The 24,005-nt window shown below is 45.5% G+C and overlaps 2 long non-coding RNA genes across 2 annotated transcripts in view; one reads left to right on the forward strand and one right to left on the reverse strand.

Moving 5' to 3' along the window:
- On the forward strand, positions 1–23,649 carry LOC120989974. The gene is made up of 3 exons (XR_005776349.1): positions 1–12; positions 14,755–14,765; positions 23,528–23,649. It is a non-coding gene; the product is annotated as an uncharacterized LOC120989974 (long non-coding RNA).
- Positions 23,558–24,005, reverse strand: part of LOC120989973 — a 15,273-nt gene continuing 14,825 nt past the window's right edge. Inside the window, exon 3 of the long non-coding RNA XR_005776348.1 lies at positions 23,558–23,681. This is a non-coding gene — a long non-coding RNA (uncharacterized LOC120989973). The remainder of the gene's footprint in view (positions 23,682–24,005) is intronic.

Below are 24,005 nucleotides of genomic sequence, written 5' to 3' on the forward strand. Positions count from 1 at the left end.
GAACAACATACTGTGGGACAGCAAGTGACATGAGCTGTTTGAAGCTGTGTGTGTCCACCAGCCTAAATGACAGCATTTCATAGGCCAGTAGTTTAGAAATGCTGGCATTCAGGGCCAGGGATCGAGGGTGGCTAGGTGGGAATTTACGCTTTCTCTCAAATGTTTGTGAGATGGAGAGCTGAACGCTGCCGTGTGACATGGTTGAGATGCTTGGTGACGCAGGTGGTGGTGTTGGTGGTACATCCCATGTTTGCTGGGCGGCAGGTGCCAACGTTCCTCCAGAGGCGGAGGAAGAGGCCGAGGCGGCGGCAGCAGCAGAAGAGGCCGAGGCAGCAGCAGCAGAAGAGGTAGCAGGGGGAGCCTGAGTGACTTCTTTGTTTTTAAGGTGTTTACTCCACTGCAGTTCATGCTTTGCATGCAGGTGCCTGGTCATGCAGGTTGTGCTAAGGTTCAGAACGTTAATGCCTCGCTTCAGGCTCTGATGGCACAGCGTGCAAACCACTCGGGTCTTGTCGTCAGCACATTGTTTGAAGAAGTGCCATGCCAGGGAACTCCTTGAAGCTGCCTTTGGGGTGCTCGGTCCCAGATGGCGGCGGTCAGTAGCAGGCGGAGTCTCTTGGCGGCGGGTGTTCTGATTTTGCCCACTGCTCCCTCTTTTGCTACGCTGTTGGCTCGGTCTCACCACTGCCTCTTCCTCCGAACTGTGAAAGTCAGTGGCACGACCTTCATTCCATGTGGGGTCTAGGACCTCATCGTCCCCTGCATCGTCTTCCACCCAGTCTTGATCCCTGACCTCCTGTTCAGTCTGCACACTGCAGAAAGACGCAGCAGTTGGCACCTGTGTTTCGTCATCATCAGAGACGTGCTGAGGTGGTATTCCTATGTCCTCATCATCAGGAAAAATAAGTGGTTGTGCGTTAGTGCATTCTATCTCTTCCACCCCTGGGGAAGGGCTAGGTGGATGCCCTTGGGAAACCCTGGCAGCAGAGTCTTCAAACAGCATAAGAGACTGCTGCATAACTTGAGGCTCAGACAGTTTCCCTGATATGCATGGGGGTGATGTGACAGACTGATGGGCTTGGTTTTCATGCGCCATCTGTGCGCTTTCTGCAGAAGACTGGGTGGAAGATAATGTGAAGGTGCTGGATCCACTGTCGGCCACCCAATTGACTAATGCCTGCACCTGCTCAGGCCTTACCATCCTTAGAACGGCATTGGGCCCCACCAAATATCGCTGTAAATTCTGCTGGCTACTGGGACCTGAGGTAGTTGGTTCACTAGGACGTGTGGCTGTTGCAGAACGGCCACGTCCTCTCCCAGCACCAGAGGGTCCACTAACACCACCACGACCATGTCCACGTCCGCGTCCCTTATTAGATGTTTTCCTCATTGTTCCCGTTCACCACAATTTTGAGAATGGCAAATTTGGGAATGGTTTTTCAACCCAGAAAAAAAAGTGTGCTTTTACGGTCACTACAAATAACTTGACCAGCTAAAACAGTAGAGATTTGGTTAAATAGAGATGTGAGGCCTGTTTTTTTTTGCGCTGTGTGACAGGTATAGGTTTAATCACAGAATCAGACTTCTATCTGCACGGTAGCGTGTGTCTTAGGTTTTTCTGAATGACACTATCACTAGCTTCAATGTAAGATATTCTTTTTGGGATAGATTTCAAGTAGGCCTCAAATACCAGAAACTAGTTATTTTGCGAATGGCAAATTTGGGAATGGTTTTTCAACCCAGAAAAAAAAGTCTGCTTTTACGGTCACTACAAATAACTTGACCAGCTAAAACAGTAGAGATTTGGTTAAATAGAGATGTGAGGCCTGTTTTTTTTTGCGCTGTGTGACAGGTATAGGTTTAATCACAGAATCAGATTTCTATCAGCACGCTAGCGTGTGTCTTAGGTTTTTCTGAATGACACTATCACTAGCTTCAATGTAAGATATTCTGTTTGGGATAGATTTCAAGTAGGCCTCAAATACCAGAAACTAGTTATTTTGAGAATGGCAAATTTGGGAATGGTTTTTCAACCCAGAAAAAAAAGTGTGCTTTTACGGTCACTACAAATAACTTGACCAGCTAAAACAGTACAGATTTGGTTGAATAGAAATGTCAGGTCTATTTTTTAGGCGCTGGGTGACAGGCTCAACTTGCCCCTGATGTAATATATGGCCAAAAAATAACCACACTGTTGATGGTTAAATGCACTTGGGTGACACAGGCTCAGCCTGCACCAGATGTAGTATATGGCCAAAAAATAATCAGACTGTCGATGGTTAAATGCACTTCGGTGACACAGGCTCAGCCTGCAGCTGATGTAGTATATGGCCAAAAAATAACCAGACTGTTGATGGTTAAATGCACTTCGGTGACACAGGCTCAGCCTGCAGCTGATGTAGGATATAGCACAAAATAACCACACTATCGATGGTTAAATACACTTGGTGATAGCTTGTGCTGGCGCAACACAAGTCACAAAATGGCCGCCGATCACCCCAGAAAAAAAGTGATCTAAAAACGCTCTGGGCAGCCTCAAAAAAGTGAGCAAGTCAATAAAAGCACTTCAATGATCCACAGCTGCAGATCGATCACAGAATGAAGTCTTTTGGAGGAGTTAATCTGCCTAATCTCGCCCTAACGTCGCAGCTGCAACCTCTCCCTATACTGATCATAGCAGAGTGACGTGCGGCGCTACGTGACTCCAGCTTAAATAGAGGCTGGGTCACATGGTGCACTGGCCAATCACAGCCATGCCAATAGTAGGCATGGCTGTGATGGCCTCTTGGGGCAAGTAGTATGACGCTTGTTGATTGGCTGCTTTGCAGCCTTTCAAAAAGCGCCAAGAAAGAGCCGAACACCGAACCCGAACCCAGACTTTTACGAAAATGTTCGGGTTCGGGTCCGTGTCACGGACATCCCAAAATTCGGTACGAACCCGAACTATACAGTTCGGGTTCGCTCATCCCTAGCAGCCACCTTTCAAATGCAGCACTGAAGACAGCTAGGAAAAGAAGGTATTGTAACCTTAAGCAAGTGCCAATACTGGAGGAAGGATTTTTATACCAAGGATTTAAGCCAGCACTTAGGCATCCGGGCCTTGGGATCCAGCCAGCTAGAATAGCTGAAGGGGATAGAGCAGCATTGCACTGCAAAGCATTAACTGTTTGCCCTCCAAGTATCTTGCAAGATTGAAACCTGCTGTGAAGTAAACCTGCTGTGCATCTTGTATTGTAAAGGACTGCATTATATACCGCTGCAACTGATTGTAAAATGTTGGACTGTTTCACCAAGTAAAGCAACGTTTGGTTTACCAACTGTGTACTCTATTAATCCTCCTACAAATTTGTGTGCCACCGTTACAGGCACTGGCGTCACGATCCTTAAAGGGACCTTGCCTAGGGCACTCAAAACACCTACAACATCCAGGGCACCTCACCCAACATCAAGCCTGGTCCCTATCTACAGAGTGTGCCCCAGAGGAACTAGTGTCTGCCTCTCCTTTCACTGTTGCATGCCTGCCCAGGGTTCGCCTCAGAAAAGTGAGTAACCCTCGATTGCCCATACCGTGACCTCACTGTCGCTGTACCCTGCAGGTCTGGCGTGCTGCAATAACACCTATCGTCATGCTGCAAATTCTGATGCAATGTTAAAGGGGTATTCAGATTTCAGCTAATAAAGGGTATTCTATATATAATAAAAATCTATCTAATGGACTTTCTGTATCAATTTATTACAGATCTCCATGTCCTTAAATAGGAACCTTCGTTGATACTTCCAGTTGTTACAATTGTAATGTGAAGGACATACAGGTATCAGAGCGAAGTCTTTGGTCCTTTTTTTATGTATCTTTTCATTGGAAACCACTATGACTGCTATTGCAACTGCTGCATGGAATCAACAGAGTTTCTTACAACCTTAGGCTACTTTCACACTGGCGTTTTGGTTTCCGTTTGTGAGATCCGTTCAGGGCTCTCACAAGCGGTCTAAAACGGATCAGCTCAGAATGCATCAGTTTGCCTCCGTTCAGTCTCCATTACGCTCTGGAGGCGGACACCAAAACGCTGCCTGTAGCGTTTTGCTGTCGCTTGACGAAACTGAGCCAAACTGATCCGTCCTGGCACGCAATGTAAGTCAATGGGGACGGATTCGTTTTCTATGACACAATCTGGCACAATAGAAAACGGATCCGTCCCCCATTGACTTTCAATGGTGTTCAAGACAGATCCATCATGGAAAAATGAGGAGGCAGCACACTGTGTGAACGAGGGGTGCACGCAGGGCCGGCCTTAGGTGTTCAGGCGCCCTGTGCGAGCTAACCTTGTGGCGCCCCCCCCCCCCCCCAAAAAAAAAAAAAAAAAAACACTGCTTGTTGCTGGCATCATGGCATAGGCTGGCTGACTATCCAACCAAGTAGTTACCAGCCCACACACCCCAAAGGCCGGTGTAATGTTATACTTCCCTACTTCGTGAGATTTCCCTACCCTCGTCACTTCCAGTCGCACCGGACATGACGTGAGGAGGTGTGCAGCGCCGCGCAGGCGCACAACGACAGGTTAGGGAAGTTTCACAGCAGAGTGCGCATGCGCCAGGAGCCTCACCAGCGGTTAGGGAAGGGAAAAATTACGTACGGTCCAGTGCTTTTTCCCTACCCTAACCGCTGGTGAGCAGCGATGGACTGGCCATCGGGAGTACCGGGAGAATCCCGGTGGGCCGATCGAATTATGGGCCGGCCAGGGCCGCCATCAGGGGGGTAAAGCCGATACCCCAGTAAGGGGCCGGACCCCGGGGGGGCCCGGCCGGTCCCGAGCCATTTTAATTTTTTTGCTGTCAGTGTGTTAACTTTAAAATCAGCGCTCATCTCTTTACTATCTTACACTGACTCAGCTCCAGTAACAGCAGGCAGTGTGGGGGCGGCGCTCACTCACTGACGTCACACGCCTGCTCCTCCCACTAGGCGGCGCAGGCGCGTGACGTCAGTGAGTGAGCGCTGCCGCCCGCACTTGTTACTGGAGGCTGGAGGGAGCTGAATGTAAGGTAGTAAAGAGATGAGCGCTGTGTTAAAATTAAAGTTACTGTCTGCAGCCTGCAGGATACCGATTTATTAATGTATACTACTGTGAGTGGCGGGGAGGGGGATCTATGGATGACGGCACTGTTATAGGGAGGGGGATCCGTGGATGGCACTGTTATGGGGGGGGGTCTGTGGATGACACTTATGGGGGGGGGTCTGTGGATGACACTTATGGGGGGGATCTGTGGATGGCACCATTATGGAGGGGGATTTTTTTTTTCTAAATTAAGAGTAAAAATAAAAAACCTGTTTATACTTACAGTGGAATGTTTTTACTTATGTTTTTTTTTGAGTGTGTTTGGGAAAAATAAAGTGGGCCGGTCTGGCTGAAGTCCAGGGCCACTTTATTGTCCCAGTCCATCCCTGCTGGTGAGGCTCCCAGCGCATGCGCAGTGTCGGCCGGTGTCCAGCTGAGAACATCCATCCGATCACCGCACCTGTGCACTGGCCCATAATTTTTCCCTACCCTAACCGCCGGCGAGGCTCCCAGCGCATGCGCACTCTGCTGTGAAATTTCCCTAACCCATCGTTGTGCGCAGTGCGCCCCCCCAATATAATAAACATTGGCGCAGTGCGCCCCCCCAATATAATAAACATTGGTGGTGCAGTGCGCCCCCCCCCAACACCCCAGTATAATAAACATTGGTGGCGCAGTGCGCCCCCCCCAACACCCCAGTATAATAAACATTGGTGGTGCAGTGCGCCCCCCCCAACACCCCAGTATAATAAACATTGGTGGCGCAGTGCGCCCCCCCAACACCCCAGTATAATAAACATTGGTGGTGCAGTGCGCCCCCCCCCCAACACCCCAGTATAATAAACATTGGTGGCGCAGTGCGCCCCCCCCCCCAATATAATAAACATTGGTGGCGCAGTGCGCCCCCCCTCAATATAATAAACATTGGTGGCGCAGTGGGCAGTGCCAATGAGGGTTAAAAAATAATTAACTCACCTCCTCCAATTGATCGTCTTCTGTTCTTTCTTCATGACCTGTCAAAGGACCTGTGGTGACATCACTGTGCTCATCACATGATCCATCACCATGGTAATGGGTCATGTGATGAGCTCAGTGACGTCACCACAGGTCCTGAAGAAAACAGGAGACCGGCAGCTATGCGATCAACTGGAGGAGGTGAGTTAATTTTTTTTTTTATTATTTTTTAACCCTCACTGGCACTTCCCACTGTGCCACCAATGTTTCTTATACTGGGGTGTTGGGGGGGGGCCGCACTGTGCCACCGTTTCTTATACTGGGGTGTTGGGGGGGGGGGGGCCGCACTGTGCCACCGTTTCTTATACTGGGGTGTTGGGGGGGGGGGGGGCGCACTGTGCCACCAACGTTTCTTATACAAATACAGGAGGCGGGTGCCGGAATCAAATAGCCGACACCCGACCTCTGTGACAGGGAGCTGCGATCAGCGGCAGTTAACCCCTCAGGTATTGCACCTGAAGGGTTAACTCAACTGCAGCTGATCGCAGCTCCCTGTCACAGAGGTCGGGTGTCGGCTATTTGATTCCGGCACCCGCCTCCTGTATTTGTATTTCAGGTCAGTTATCTTCATTGGTGGCGCAGTGGCCACAGCCCCTCCTCCTCCTCCTGTCTCTTCTTATTGGCAGCGGCGGGGGCAGCAGGCAGGTCAGGCACAGGGGAGGAGGAACGAATCAGGTCAGACAGGGGAGGGCTAGATGGAGGGGGCGCCCCGAGGGAGAACACAAGTTCAGCCTCGCCTGCCGCATATTACATTGCGAGCTGTCGGCCGCCCAGCGCCCCTGTTACTATGGCGCCCTGTGCGGCCGCACAGCCCGCACACCCCAAAGGCCGGCCCTGGGTGCACGTACGGCTGATGTGGACCAGCACCTAGGTCCAATAAGCTAGAAGTAGAAAAATAGCCAGCAGCACTCCAGGAAGTCAAAGGCAAACGGTGGTTTATTAGACCCAAAGTCAATGCTTGACTTTGGGTCTAATAAACCACCGTTTGCCTTTGACTTCCTAGAGTGCTGCTGGCTATTTTTCTACTTCCAGATCCATCATGGCTATGTTAAAGATAATACAAACGGTTAAAGATAATACGGTTGTATTATCTGAACGGATCCGTCTGTGCAAATCCATGACGGATCCGCACTAAACGCGAAAAATAGTAGCCTTAGGCCTCATGCACACGACTGTATTTTCAATCCGTATTCGATCCGCATTTTTTGTGGATCGGATGCTAACCCATTCATTTTAATTTCACATGGTGTTCTGTCCACATCCATATGTCCGTTCCACAGCACTGCAAAAAAAATAAAACTTGTCCTATTCTTGTCCATTTTGCAGGCAAGAATAGGCATTTCTAACATAGGCTGGGACATGTGAAAGGGGGAAATGCGAGATGCACGCAGCCAGTATCTGTGTTTTGTGGATCCACGATTTGCGGACTGCTAAATGGATAAGGTTGTGTGCATGAGTCTTTAACATGAGGAAAACCCAGATTGAACATTGCTCGGGTATAGCTAATTAGACTTTAAAGGGGTTGTCTCATCTGAGACAATGGCGGCAAAGTGGTGGCTGGAGGACTCCGGTCTGGCCATCACCAAGCGCTCCCCCCATAGAAGTGAATAGGAGCGAACTGCACATGACCGGCCACTGCCCATTCGCTTCTATGGGCCCGATGCAAATAGCCCATAGAAATAAATGGAGGAACCCGCACCTATAAGACAATGGGGGCATATCCTAGCGATATGCCCCCATTGTCTCAGATGAGAAAACCCCTTTAAACCCTTTAAGACCAAGCCAGTTTTCACCATAAGGACCAAGCCACATTTTGTGGTAATAACTCTGCAATGCTTTTACTTATACAGTCCTGACCCCTTGAAAATGGCAAAAAATCATATTTTACATTGTTGGATCTAAACAAGGTTCCAAGTAGAGCTTCAACATGCAACAAGAAGAAATGAGAGTGAGACAAAACATTTTTTGAGCATTCAATTAATTGAAAATAACGATTAAACTGAAACAGGCTGTTTTTCAGCTGATCCAAATTTTAGGACCACATGCCTTTAAAAGGCCAAATCTGTGCAAAGATGTGGATTCATTGTCATTTTCTGTCAGGTAGTCACACGTTGTGATGGCAAAGGCAAAAAAACTCTCCCTTTTTGAACGTGGTCGGGTTGTTGAACTGTATAAGCAGGGTCTCTCACAGCGCGCCTTCGCTGCTGAGGTGGGACGCAGTAAGACAGTCATTTGGAATTTCTTAAATGATCCTGAGGGTTATGGAACAAAAAAGGCAAGTGGAAGACCCCAACAAAAATCATCAGCACTGAGCCGGAGGATCCAATTGGCTGTCCATCAGGACACTGGATGATCCTCGACCCAAATTAAGGCCCTTACTGGTGCTGACTGCAGCCCCATAAACCACATTAATCCCCATAAAGTAGCTGGCCCTGATGAAGTTCCTGGAAAAGTCCTAAAAAACTGTGCTAAACAGCTGAAAACAGTATTTACCAGTATGTTTAACAGCTCACTAGAGCAGGCCATTGTCCCCACTTGCCTGAAGTCCTCCACAATTGTCCCAATTCCAAAACAGGCAGGGGTGAAGACCTTAAGTGATTATTGCCCGGTGGCTCTCACTCCTATTGCTATGAAGTGCTTTGAACAACTTGTCCTCAGGCACATGAAGAGCAAGATCTGCACCTCCATGGACGAATACCAGTTTGCTTACAGAGCACATAGGTCAACTGAGGATGCTGTCTCACTTACCCTTCACACTGCGCTGTCACACCTGGAGCAGAGAGACAGCTATGTGCGGATGCTGTTTATTGATTACAGCTCGGCCTTTAACACCATCCCTCCCAACAAGTTGGCAACGAAACTGAACAACTTGGGTCTCAGCTCACACCTGTGCAACTGGATACTGGATTTTCTTACAAAAAGACCACAAGTCGTACGCATGGGCCTGCACTTCTCTTCATCCTTAACACTAAACACTGGGGTACCGCAAGGCTGTGTGTTGAGCCCTCTCCTTTACTCCCTCTTCACAAATGACTGTAAACCTATTCACAATACCAATACCATTATAAAATTTGCAGATGACACGACCGTGATAGGCCTGATCTCCAACAATGATGAAACAGCCTATAGGAAAAAGGTTGAGAACCTAGAGAGATGGAGTAAGAACAACAACCTCATACTCAATACCAAGAAAACAAAGGAGCTAATTCTGGATTTTAGGAAGAAGAAACGAAATGGACACCATCCCATTAGCATTAATGGTGGAAACGTGGAGATAGTTCAAAGTTTCAGATTCTTGGGAGTTCATATTAGTCAGGACCTGTCATGGATAAAAAACACAACAGAAATTACCAAAAAAGGCCTTCAGAGGCTTTATTTTCTGAGGAGTCTGAAGAAAGCACAACTCCCAAAACAGCTGCTAGTAAATTTTTACAGGTGCACCATAGAATCTGTTATCACATACTGCATTACAGTGTGGTACTCCGGCTGATCTTCTGAGGACAAGAAGACCCTCAAGCGCATCATCAGAATGGCTGGCAGAATCACTGGTACTCAGCTACCATCACTGGAGGACATCTTCACTGCTCGCTGCAGCAACAGGGCAAAAATTATCTGCGGGGATCCAACTCACCCCGGCCACAGCCTTTTCATTCCCCTACCCTCTGGTAGGCGTCTTAGAGCCCTACATGCCCGCACCACTAGGCTGAAGAACAGCTTTTACCCCCAAAGCAATCAGTCTCCTAAATGCTCAGAGATTATTGCCCCTTCCTAGGATAGAAACTACCACAGACTGAAAGTGACTGTGCATTCATGACCCCATGATGATCTCTTGTCTGCAGTGGTAGTGGTGTCTGAATCAGTGAGTATATATACTCATAAGCACTTCCTACTTTGCTCTTGCTATATATATGCTGTGAACTGTGAATAGTAATGCTTTCTAGGGCAATGTTTTTTTTTTTTCTAGTGTAATGCTTTAGTTTAAATGTCAGTTCTTGTTCCTCTGTCCATGGCATCTAGGATTGCTCCAAACAACATTTCATTATATTGTACATTGCAGTGCTTGAAGTGGGCCGGAACGCGGCGGTACTCAGTACCGCCACTTCCAAAAATTGCCCTGGAGAGTACCAGCACCTCTCCGTGCGCCCAGTACGTGGGTTTCCGGTACCGGAGCGCAGCGGAGAGCTGGCAGTATCTCCTCCCTAATGTCGTTGGCTGGGCAGCTAGTGGAGGGGGGCGGGTCGTTGCAGAGTACGGCTCAGGCTGGCGCAGGCAGGGAGTTGACCTCACGTTAGGTGACGTCAACTCCTTCCCGCGCGCCTGTGTGGAGCGATCAGTGCGGCGACCAGTGACTGGTCCTCCTTGGAGTCAGGAGTCGGACGGTGCAGCAAAGAACATCGACTTTGCTTTGGAATCCAACTTCTGAAGAGTACTGGTGAGTGACAGGCACCCCCCCTCCCCCCACACACATTAGTTCCTCTCTGTACCAGTACCCCCCCCCCCCCTGGCAGGGGGGTACTGGTACAGAGAGGAATTAATGTGTGTGATGAGGGGGGGGGGGGGGTCTGATGTGCAGGGGGGTACTGGTACAGAGAGGAACGAATGTGCGGGGGGGGGGGTACTGGTACATAGAGGAACTAATATATATGTGTCTGATGGGTGGGTCTGATGTGTAGGGGGCCCCTGCACATCAGACCCCCCCATCACACACATATATATTAGTTCCTCTATGTACCAGGACCCCCCCCCCCACCACCGCACATTCGTTCCTCTCTGTACCAGTACCCCCCTGCACATCAGACCCCCCCCCCCTCATCACACACATTAGTTCCTCTCTTTACCAGTACCCCCCCCCCCACCACCACACATTAGTGCCTCTCTGTACCAGTACCCCTCTGCACATCAGACCCCCCATCACACACATATATATTAGTTCCTCTATGTACCAGTACCCCCCCCTCCCACCACCACCGCACATTCGTTCCTCTCTGAACCAGTACCCCCCTGCACATCAGACCCCCCCCTCATCACACACACACACACATTAATTCCTCTCTGTACCAGTACCCCCCTGGCAGGGGGGGTACTGGTACAGAGAGGAATTAATGTGTGTGTGTGTGTGATGAGGGGGGGGTCTGATGTGCAGGGGGGTACTGGTTCAGAGAGGAACGAATGTGCGGTGGTGGGGGGGGGGGGTCCTGGTACATAGAGGAACTAATATATATGTGTGTGATGGGGGGGTCTGATGTGCAGGGGCCCCCTGCACATCAGACCCCCCCATCACACACATATATATATTAGTTCCTCTATGTACCAGGACCCCCCCCCCCCCCACCACCGCACATTCGTTCCTCTCTGAACCAGTACCCCCCTGCACATCAGACCCCCCCCTCATCACACACACACACACATTAATTCAGTATTGGGGGGGGGAGCACCGGCGCCTAATAGAGTACCGGCACCTCTTTTGGCCCACTTAAAGCACTGGTACATTGTATTACATTGTATTGTACAGTGACAATAAAGGCATCTTATCTTATCAGACGGCATCTGAGACTGAAGGGCTTCAAAAACAAAAAACGTCTTCAAAGACCTCATCTCCTTGAAAGCCACAGAACTGCTCGTTTGAAGTTTGCAAGAGAGCACCAAACACGGGACATTCAAAGGTGGAAGAAAGTTTTATTCTCTCATGAGAAAAAATTTAACCTTGATGGTCCTCATGGCTTTCAACGTTACTGGCATGACAAGCAGATCCCACCTGAGATGTTTTCTACGTGCCACAGTGGAGAGGGCGCCATAATGGTCTAGGGTGCTTTTTCCTTCAGTGGAACAATGGAGCTTCAGGAAGTGCAGGGGCGTCAAACGGCAGCTGGCTATGTCCAGATGATGCAGAGAGCATTCCTCATGACTGAGGGCCCTCGTCTGTGTGGTAACGACTGGGTTCTTCAACAGGACAACGCTACAGTACACAATGCCCGCAGGACAAGGGACTTCTTCCAGGAGAATAACATCACTCTTTTGGCCCATCCTGCGTGTTCCCCTAATCTAAATCCAATTGAGAACCTTTGGGGATGGATGGCAAGGGAAGTTTACAAAAATGGACAACAGTTCCAGACAGTAGATGGCCTTCGTGCGGCCGTCTTCACCACTTGGAGAAATGTTCCCACTCACCTCATGGAAACGCTTTCATCACGCATGCCGAAACAAATTTTTGAAGTTATAAACAATAACGGCGGAGCTACTCATTACTGAGTTCATGTTTGGAAGTTGGATTTCTGTTTTGGGGGGGTTTATTTTTTTTTTGGAGGTGTCGTCCTAAACTTTTGATCAGCTGAAAAACAGCCTGTTTAAGTTTATTCGTTGTTTTCATTAAATTGAATGCTCAAAAAATGTTTTGTCTCACTCCCATTTCTTCTTGTTGCATGTTGAAGCTCTACTTGGAACCTTGTTAAGATCTAGCCATGCTAAAAATGATTTTTTTTCTATTTTTCAAGTGGTCTTAAACTTTTGATCAGGACTGTACACTGCGTGCAGAATTATTAGGCAAATGAGTATTTTGACCACATCATCCTCTTTATGCATGTTGTCTTACTCCAAGCTGTATAGGCTCGAAAGCCTACTACCAATTAAGCATATTAGGTTATGTGCATCTCTGTAATGAGAAGGGGTGTGGTCTAATGACATCAACACCCTATATTAGGTGTGCATAATTATTAGGCAACTTCCTTTCCTTTGGCAAAATGGGTCAAAAGAAGGACTTGACAGGCTCAGAAAAGTCAAAAATAGTGAGATATCTTGCAGAGGGATGCAGCACTCTTAAAATTGCAAAGCTTCTGAAGCGTGATCATCGAACAATCAAGAGTTTCATTCAAAATAGTCAACAGGGTCGCAAGAAGCGTGTGGAAAAACCAAGGCGCAAAATAACTGCCCATGAACTGAGAAAAGTCAAGCGTGCAGCTGCCAAGATGCCACTTGCCACCAGTTTGGCCATATTTCAGAGCTGCAACATCACTGGAGTGCCCAAAAGCACAAGGTGTGCAATACTCAGAGACATGGCCAAGGTAAGAAAGGCTGAAAGACGACCACCACTGAACAAGACACACAAGCTGAAACGTCAAGACTGGGCCAAGAAATATCTCAAGACTGATTTTTCTAAGGTTTTATGGACTGATGAAATGAGAGTGAGTCTTGATGGGCCAGATGGATGGGCCCGTGGCTGGATTGGTAAAGGGCAGAGAGCTCCAGTCCGACTCAGACGCCAGCAAGGTGGAGGTGGAGTACTGGTTTGGGCTGGTATCATCAAAGATGAGCTTGTGGGGCCTTTTCGGGTTGAGGATGGAGTCAAGCTCAACTCCCAGTCCTACTGCCAGTTTCTGGAAGACACCTTCTTCAAGCAGTGGTACAGGAAGAAGTCTGCATCCTTCAAGAAAAACATGATTTTCATGCAGGACAATGCTCCATCACACGCGTCCAAGTACTCCACAGCGTGGCTGGCAAGAAAGGGTATAAAAGAAGAAAATCTAATGACATGGCCTCCTTGTTCACCTGATCTGAACCCCATTGAGAACCTGTGGTCCATCATCAAATGTGAGATTTACAAGGAGGGAAAACAGTACACCTCTCTGAACAGTGTCTGGGAGGCTGTGGTTGCTGCTGCACGCAATGTTGATGGTGAACAGATCAAAACACTGACAGAATCCATGGATGGCAGGCTTTTGAGTGTCCTTGCAAAGAAAGGTGGCTATATTGGTCACTGATTTGTTTTTGAATGTCAGAAATGTATATTTGTGAATGTTGAGATGTTATATTGGTTTCACTGGTAAAAATAAATAATTGAAATGGGTATATATTTGTTTTTTGTTAATTTGCCTAATAATTATGCACAGTAATAGTCACCTGCACACACAGATATCCCCCTAAAATAGCTAAAACTAAAAACAAACTAAAAACTACTTCCAAAAATATTCAGCTTTGATATTAATGAGTTTTTTGGGTTCATTGAGAACATGGTTGTTGTTCAATAATAAAATTAATCCTCAAAAATACAACTTGCCTAATAATTCTGCACTCCCTGTATAAGCGATTCTAAGACTTGTTGTACTTCATGTTAGTGGTAAATTTGAGTCAATATGTTTCACCTTTATTTATAAAAAAAAATCCCAAATTTACAGAAAATTTGGAAACATTCACCATTTTTGAAATTTGAATGTCTCTGCTTTTAAAGCAGATTTTGATACCTCATAAAATAGTTGTTACTGTACACTTCCCAGATGTCTACTTCATGTTGGCATCATTTTTTAAACGTCATTTAGTTATTTAGGACGTTAGAAGGCTTAGAATTTTAGAAGCAATTCAAAAACCCACTTTTTTAAGGACCAGTTCAGTTATGAAGTGACTTTGTGGGGCTTACATAGTAGAAACCACCCATAAATGACCCCATTTTAGAAACTTGTACCCTTCAAGTTATTCAAAACTGATTTTACAAACTTTGTTAACCCTTTGGCCCCTTTCACACGGGCGAGTATTCCGCGCGGATGCGATGCGTGAGGTGAATTGCACATTGCACCCGCACTGAATACCGACCCACTCATTTCTATGGGGCTGTTCACATGAGCGGTGATTTTCACACATTACTTGTGCGTTGCGTGAAAATTGCAGCATGCTCTATATTCTAGTTTTTCACGCAACGCAGGCCCCATAGAAGTGAATGGGGTTGCGTGAAAAGTGCGGATGCGGTGCGATTTTCGCGCACGGTTGCTAGGAGACGATCGGGATGGAGACCCGATTATTATTATTTTCCCTTATAACATGGTTATAAGGGAAAATAATAGCATTCTGAATACAGAATGCATAGTAAAACAGCGCTAGAGGGGTTAAAAAAATAAAATAAAAAATTTAACTCACCTTAGTCCACTTGATCGCGTAGCCCGGCATCTCCTTCTGTCTCCTTTGTTGAATAGGACCTGTGGTGAGCATTAATTACAGGAACAGGACCTTTGATGACGTCACTCCGGTCATCACATGGTACGTCACATGATCTTTTACCATGGTGACTCACCATGTGATGACCGGTTTGACGTCATCAAAGGTCCTGTTCCTGTAATGAATGCTCACCACAGGTCCTATTCAACAAAGGAGACAGAAGGAGATGCCGGGCCGCGATCAAGTGGACTAAGGTGAGTTAAATTATTATTTTTTTAACCCCTCCAGCGCTAATTTACTATGCATTCTGTATTCAGAATGCTATTATTTTCCCTTGTAACTATGTTATAAGGGGAAATAATACAATCTTACAGAACACCGATCCCAAGCCCGAACTTCTGTGAAAACATGCGCGATTTTTCTCACGCGAGTGCAAAACGCATTACAATGTTTTGCACTCGCGCAGAAAAATCGCGGGTGTTCCCACAACGCACCCGCACATTTTCCCGCAATGCCCGTGTGAACCCAGCCTTTAGGTGTTCCACAAGAATGAAAGGAAAATGGAGGTGAAATTTCAAAATTTGCCATTTGCCATATTCACATTTGAAGACCCCCTTATGAACCCCTAGAGAAACTCCCAAAAAGTGACCCCATTTTGTAAACTACGGGATGAAGTTACAGTTTTGTTGGTACTATTTTGGGGTACATATGATTTTTGATTGCTCGATATTACGTTTTTGTGAGGCAAGGTAAACAAAAAATGGCTGTTGCTGCACAGTTTTAATTTTTTGTTTTTTTTACAGAGTTCTCCTGACAGGATAGATCATGTGTTGCTTTTATAGAGCAGGTTGATACGGACGCGACAATACCAAATATGTGTATTTTTTTTTTGTTGTTTCAGTTTTACATAATAAAGCATTTTTAAAAACAAAAATAATGTTTTTGTGTCTTCATTTTCTGAAAGCTACATTTATTTTATTTTTCTGCTGATCGTCTTGTGCAGGGGCTCTTTTTTTGCAGGAAGAGTTGAAATTTTTATTGGTACCATTTTTGGGTACATATGATTTTGGTGGCAAGGTGACCAAAAAATGGCTATTTTGGCACAGTTCAACTGTGGGGGTTGATCATGTTATATTTTTATAGAGCAGGTTTTTACGGGTGCGGCGATAACTAATATGTCTACTTTTTTATGCATTTCAGTGTTACACAATAAAATTTGTTTTTTATTTTTTGGGTGATTGTCTTATGTAGGGGCTAATTTTTTTGCAGGAAGAGATGACGTTTTGATTTTTACTATTTTGGGTTACATATGACTTTTTGATCGCTTGGTATTACACTTTTTGTGATAAAAAGGTGACAAAAAATAGCATTTTTTGCACAGTTTTTATTTTTTTTATGGTGCTCACCTTAGGGGGTAAGTCATATAATATTTTTATAAAGCAAGTCATTATGGATGTGGAGATACCTAATATATTTACTTTTTAAAATTTATTTTAGTTTTGTACTACAAAAGCATTTTTGAAGAAAGAAAATCATGTTTTAGTGTCTCCATTTTCTGAAAGCCATATTTTTATTTTTTTTATCGTTTGGGCGATTGTCCTATGTAGGGGCTCATGTTTTACGGGAAGAGATGACGGTTTGATTGGTACTATATTGGGGTACATATGTCTTTTTGTTCGTTGGAATTACACTTTTTGTGATGTATGATGACAAAAAATTGCATTTTTGGTACAGTTTTTTTTTTTTATTATTATGTTCATCTGAGGGGTTAGGCCATGTGATATTTTTATAGAGCTGGTTGTTATGGACATGGCAATACCTAATATGTATACTTTTTTTAAAATTTATTTCAGTTTTACACTATAAAAGCATTTTTATAAGAAAAAAAATCATGTTTTAGTGTCTCCATTTTCTGAAAGCCATATATTATTATTTTTTTGGACGATTGTATTAGGTAGGGTCTCGTTTCTTGCGGGAAGAGATCACGGATTAATTGGTATCATTTTGGGGTATGTATGACTTTTTGATCCCTTGGAATGACACTTATTGTGATGTAAGGTGACAAAAAAAATGGCATTTTTTGCTCAGTTTTTATTTTTATTTTTTACGGCGTTCACCTGAGGTGGTAGATTATGTAAATTTTTTATAGAGCACGTCGTTACGGATGCGGAGATACCTAATATGTCTGTTTTTGTTTTTTTTTAAACATTATTTTAGGCTAGATGCACACGACCATATGTGTTTTGCAGTCCGCAAATTGCGGATCCGCAAAAAAAAACATGACATCCGTATGCCATCTGTTTTTTTTTTTGCGGATCCATTGTAACAATGCCTAAAACGGACAAGAATAGGACATGTTCTATTTTTTTTTGCGGGGCTACAGAACTGACATACTGATGCGGACAGCACACGGTGTGCTGTCCGCATTTTTTGCGGACCCATTGAAATGAAAGGGTCCGCATCCTATCCGCAAAAAAACGGAATGGACACGGAGACAAACAACGTTCGTGTGCATGTAGCCTTATGGTGAGGACGTTTTTTTTTTTTTTTTTACTTGAAACTAAAAAATTTTTATTATAAAAAAAACACTTTTTTCACTATTTTTTACTTTTTATATTTGTCTCACTGTGGGACTTCACCTTTTCAGGGTTTGATCCCTGTTTCAATTCAGTACAATAAATTCTGTATTGTACTTAATTGAACTGTCAGCGTCTAACACAGTAAGACGCTGACAGTTGCCTAGGAGACCCAGCCCTCAGGCAGGATATCCTGGGCTTCCGTAACTGTGCAAGGCATCGGGGCTGCCATGGCAACCATCGGCCCCTTGTCAGCGCAGCGCGGGGGGCCGATGGAGTCAGAAGGAGCCCCCTCCCTATGTAAACCTCGCACGTGCAGCGGTCAGCACTGGCCGCAGCATGTGAAATGGTTAATCAGTAACAGCAAGGCCCGTGCTGCGGATCGGGCGGGTGCAGCTCCTCCACCTGCCCGATCCCATCACGTACATGCATGTGAGGATGCGGCAAGAAGCCGCATTCCCTCACGTACATGTACGTGACGATGCGTGAAGGGGTTAAGCATATTGAGCTCAAGGTCTTCTGTGCTTAAAGGAAACAAAATGCTGGCTAATAGGACAAAAGTGTATCTGAGAACCTTACTCCTGTTCACACTGTGCTCTATTGATGCTTCTTTTCTGCATATGTTTATAATCATATCAGGAATAAGTCCAAAAGAAATGTAAAATATACATTAATGCTGCGTCCCCCAGCACTTATTATTGGTGCTATGTTTTAAATGTTCTTTGTGCTATTTGTATTTGTGGGGCTGTTATAGCTGGTGCTTTAAATATATTTTTCTATTCAATAAATATATTGTTTTTTCTTGCTGTTGACTAGTAGTGTTCATTTTTGGGGGGTTTCTTTTTGGGTGACATATTAATGAGTACCCTGTCATATGGTTTAATACATGAGTGTTGATATTATAGAAGTATTGGCCTTTGATTAATTTAAGTTTGTCATCAGAAAATGACCTATAGGTTGTTGTTTTTTTAACTCATTTTATTAAATATGAATAAAACGGTATGGCATATACATGAAGGATACAGTAAGCATCACACTAACAAGCAAGAATTACAATAAAAGAGACACATATAGTGTTAAAAGTATACAGAGCAGTATCTCATTCCCAAACTGTAATTATAGAGCTCATGGTTGATGGTGGAGCAATGGGTGCTTAAAGGGAACCTGCCACCGGGATTTTGGGTATAGAACTGAGGACATGGGTTGCTAGATGGCCGCTAGCACATCCGCAATACCCAGTCCCCATAGCTCTGTGTGCTTTTATTGTGTAAAAAAAAAACGATTTCATACATATGCAAATTAACCTGAGATGAGTCCTGTATGTGAGATGAGTCAGGGACAGGACTCATCTCAGGTTCAATTGCATCTGTATCAAATCTTTTTTTTTACACAATAAAAGCACACAGAGCTATGGGGACTGGGTATTGTGGATGTGCTAGCGGCCATCTAGCAACCCATGTCCTCAGCTCTATACACAAAATCCCGGTGACAGGTTCCCTTTAAGACACGAAGAGAAGGCACTGAGAGAAAAGATGCGCACCAAGAACCCCACACTTTCTGAAATTTTTGCTGACTTCCTTTATTTTTAAATACAACATTTTCAAACATAACAGTCTGGTTTACCAAGGCTTTCTATTGTTTAAGACTGGGAGGGCGATCCCCCATCAATCGCAAAGCTAATGCCTTGCAAGCCATAAATAACGTTTCCCTCAAAAAGACTCTGTCATGATGTGACTATAATTCTTCTGATAGAATGCCCAAAACACAAACTGCTGGGTCATAAGGAATTGGGCGCAGTAAGACTCTCGAAAGGGTGTCCACAAGCTCTTTCTAGAATGAACTCACATAACTACATGCCCATAATACATGCCAAAACTCTGTGTGTGAGGTACCACAGCTATGACAACTGGTATGCGAGAGTTGACCTGTGCAGAAGTCATTGTACAAAGAATAGATAAGCTTTGACAATCACCTATTGTGAATGGTGGATCCTTTCTTATCTATACACAGAGGGGATATCTCCTAATCATTATAGGCAGGATTAGAATGATAGATAAGCAGATAACCACAGTAAAGTGATCTGCACAGACCAAGAAGTGGTCCTATTATTAGACTTAGTGGCCAGTACGAAAACTGCAGGATTTTATGTTTTTTGTTTAAATATATTTAAATAGAAAATTTTTAATTAACCACCAAAAATTCTTGATAAATATGTTAAAGATAGAAATGTGATTTAAACAATAGGTCATTTTCTGATGACAAATTCCCTTTAAAGAATTCGGCTACAGGTAAGATATAAATGGGGGGCCAGTGTGGATCTCATAAGGGCATGCTGACTGATTTGGACTAATTAATCTGCAAACCAGAAAAGGTCCCAAACCCGTCAATCAGTTCTTTGGCATATGGGAGGGTTCTGTCTGCCTCAGACATGAACAATATTAGATCATCCACATACTGTATAGTCCAAATCTGTCTTCCCTCTCGCCAACTCTCACCCCTTTATACTGTGTGTCCTGACGCAGTCTAAGTGCCAAAGGCTCCATTGCTAGAACAACAGGGGGGACAAAGGGCAACCCTGACGGATACCCCTCCTTAGATCAAAAACAGGCGAATGATTGCCGTTATCGAGCCTTAGGATGTTTATATAAAATAGAGATCTATTTAGAGAAGACAGGGACACTTCCAGGAGATAGCTGCTTCTTCTCCCCGTGCGCCGATAAAAACATCCGCTGTCGGGGGGGTAGCCAATGGAAGGCGGGGACAAGCCTCCCTAGCGTCATCTGAGATGCTAGGGAGGCTCGTCCCCTTCCCCACCTGCCATTGGGGGGACGGCTACCCCCCCCCCTCCCCTCCACACCGAATGTTTTCATCAGCGCACTGGGAGAAGCAGCGGCGGTGCAAGGACCAGAAGCAGCGCAGGGAGCGGGATAAGTATATACAGACATAGGGTACTGCTGGTGGTTTATGATCCATTTTGGTGCTGACCTCAACCTGTAGTGTCCCACTAGGTAGGAGTGGGCACTACACAAGGGTCAATTGGGTCACGTGTTACTTCTGTTCACAAGGGACAGTGATATTATATTTAACTATGCATTTAATGTATTTTTCTATGTGTTATTACATGTGTTGGTTCCCCTGTGTCATGCATAGCAGGCCTATTAGGGTGTAGTTAGGCATCCTAGACATAGAGGGAGATAGGGAGCCCCTAGTATAAATGTTCAGGCCCAGACAGGGAGGAGTTAGTCTGTAGTCAGGAGTCTGTGGACACAGAAGTGAGAAGGCATCTTAGCCAGAGATATGCTGAGGGCCTCCTCCTGACATGCAGCTGGATAGTCCAGGCTGCTAGTTGCCACCAGGAGGCTAGTGAAGAACCCTAGCCTGCCTGTAGATAAAGTGAGCCTCAGTTAGCTCAGAAGATTACCCCAGTAGTAGGAATGAACCTCCTGGGAGAACCTGCAGCTTCCCTCACAACAGGAACAATACAACCAGCTCAGAGAAGTAAGCTGATGGGCAGAGGTACTATAAGATAAAAGCAAGGGTCAATACGGGAGGAAGATTTATTACCAAGGATTAAAGCCAGCATTTAGGCATCCGGGCCTTGGGATTCAGCCAGCTAGAATAGCTGAGGGGATAGAGCAGCCTTGACTGTGAAGCATTAACTGTTTACCCTCCAAGTATCTTGCAAGATTGTTACCTGCCATATTAAGAAGTAAACCTGCTTGTGAATGATATGATTTAAGGGACTGCATAACCAACTCTCTGTACAAAGTTGGACTGTTTTCCAAGTAAAGCAATGTTTGGTTCATCATATCATCTGTGTACCTCAATTACTGCTACTAGAAACCTAGAAACCGGTGTGCCACCGTTACAGGCACTGGCGTCATGATCCTTAAAGGGACCTTGCCTCAGGCAGTCAAAATACCTGCAACATCCAGGGCACCTCATCCACCATCAGGTCTGGTCCCTACATCCAGAGTGTGCCCCAGGGGAACTTGTGTCTACCTCTCCTTCACTGCCGCATGCCTGCCCAGGGTTCTCCTCCAATACAGTGAGTAACCCTCGATTGCCCATAACCGTGACCTCACTATCGCAATACCCTGCAGGTCTGGCGTGCTGCAAACCCATTTTGAATAATGAAAAAAGGGCCCTAACAGCCACCTAACTAGAGTCACTGCATCATGAGGCTAAATATTGGCCCATGATAGTGAACACAAAGGCAGCAGCAAAGAGTTCAGTAAATAATAGAGAAAGCCAACATAAGGCTAGTTGCAGTCGGGATAATAAACAGCTGAACTTAGGTCCCATATGTCTTGAGCACCTAATGAAATCCAGTCATCCGCTTCTTTAGGGTCTATGAAGAACACGGTCTTGCCTCCATCCACGAATTTCAAATGCGCTCGGTATGCCATAGAATACGGTAGGATGAGGTCCCGCAGCCTCCTCTTTATGGATACAAAAGTGCCTCGGCAAATCCGCAAAGAAATCTGCGAAAAAAGAAATAGAGGTATTTTAACACTTGATTTCTTGCTCCTTTCAAGCAGGCTGGAGAATTAGATATCTATCTTTCCAATTGAGAAGCCTGGCTAATAGTGCCTGAGGAGTGGCTCCTGGTGGAGGTTGACTTGCCACTACACGGTGTGCCCGCTCCATCGAGTACGCTATTGAAATGGGCACATTGAAAAAAGTCTTAAACAATACTTCAAGAAAAGTAGCAGGATCAGGCGTAGTAGGCCCAAGTCCACTCGTACCTCCTCAAGCTTCACAGTAAGGGAGGATTGACAAGTATTTATCCCCAGCATCAGCTTATCATATGCTTGTTTCAGGGGAGAACTCCGGTTTCGATGGCTCTTCCGGAGTTGCAGGTATAGTAGAGAGTTGGCCTCATGCAAGAGTGACGTGTTGTGTGGTAGAGGAACCTGCACCATGTTGGGTTTCCTCCTGAACATATTCTCTTAGCCTCTCAGCTGCTGTGTGGGCTCATATTCCGGTACTGCAGGTGCATTTTCCTTTTTCTCATCGAATGTGCAATGTCTGCAGCAGGATTATGAGCAGGATGGAGTGTAACAGTGAGATTCAGAGCTGCGCTCAAGCACGTCTCTCCATGCCCATGTTTTTATGTTTAACATAATAAAAAAAAAATTGGAGGATGTTATTTTTAATTTTGGGTTGGTTTTAACTGGCTCATTTTTAGTGCCATATTTCGATGAAAAAAGGCTCGATGAAACAAGTCTCCCAAATACAGATGTAGCCAAACTAAAGGTGGATTTAGACTGCCCGATTTTCAGGCATAGGGTATATTTCAGGTATATTCAGATTAAAGGGTGAAACGAGTGAAGCGCTCTTTCATCGGGTGATTCTGTCGTTCGTGTAGGCACCATTGATCATCGTTTCTGGGCAGCAGTGCGGTATAAACAGCGATCTGCTGCCCAGAAACAATGATTCTGTATGTGATCCCTCATCCTCATACTGTGAAGGAGATCGCTGCATGTAAATACAGTACTCTCCTACACTGAACAAGCAGCCAGCTGTCAGGAAGATACGCTTCCTTCCCGACAATCGGCTGTAACTTCTTAAATGGTAGAGGTTTGAAACAATCAGGACTCTTCATAGCGCTGGACATCCAACTAAACTAAGTAATCAGGCAAAAAAGGCCTTGGTAAGAGAAGTGACCAAAAACCCAATGATCACCCTAACTGAGCTCCAAAGATCCTGTGTGCAGATGGAAGAAACTTCCAGAAGATCAACCATCATTGCAGAACTCCACCAATCTGGGCTTTATGGCACAGTGAGCAGAAGGAAGAGTCTCCTCAGGAAAAGACACATGAACGTTGGCAAAAAAAAAAACAAGCACCCAGGGGTAGACTGGGAACTTAAAGTGGCCCTGGAAAAATACTAAAAGTGGCCCACATTTTGTAGTCAGGTCCAAGGTGATGGAAGGCAGGGCCACATTATACCACCCCAAAAAAGCTAAATACCACAGTCCATCACAAAATACTGCTGCCAGTAGTACAAAATACATCCCCAAAAACTTCCACTGGCCAGCCGTGAGGAGGACTCAGGTGGTCCCCTGGTCATCGGCCCACAAGGAAATTTCCCTGTAAGGTCTATGGCTAATCCGCCCCTGAAAGCACCAAAAGGACTCTCTGTAAGACTGTGACTGTGAGAAACAAGATTGTCCGGTCTGATTAAACCAAGATTGAACTTTTTAGCCTCAATTCTAAGAGCCATGTTTGGAGAAAACCAGGCGCCGCCCAATACCATCCCTACAATGAAGCATGGAGGTGGCAGCCTCATGCTGTGGGAGTGTTTTTCAGAGGCTGGGACAGGGAGACTGAGGGAAGACAGAATTGAGGGAAAGCTGAATGAGACAAAGTACAGATATACTTAAAGGGGTTGTCCCATAAAAAATATTCAACAGTTTTCAAACCAGCACATGGATCTGAAT

Source organism: Bufo bufo, chromosome 2 (assembly GCF_905171765.1).
Source record: "Bufo bufo chromosome 2, aBufBuf1.1, whole genome shotgun sequence".
Lineage (NCBI taxonomy): Eukaryota > Metazoa > Chordata > Amphibia > Anura > Bufonidae > Bufo > Bufo bufo.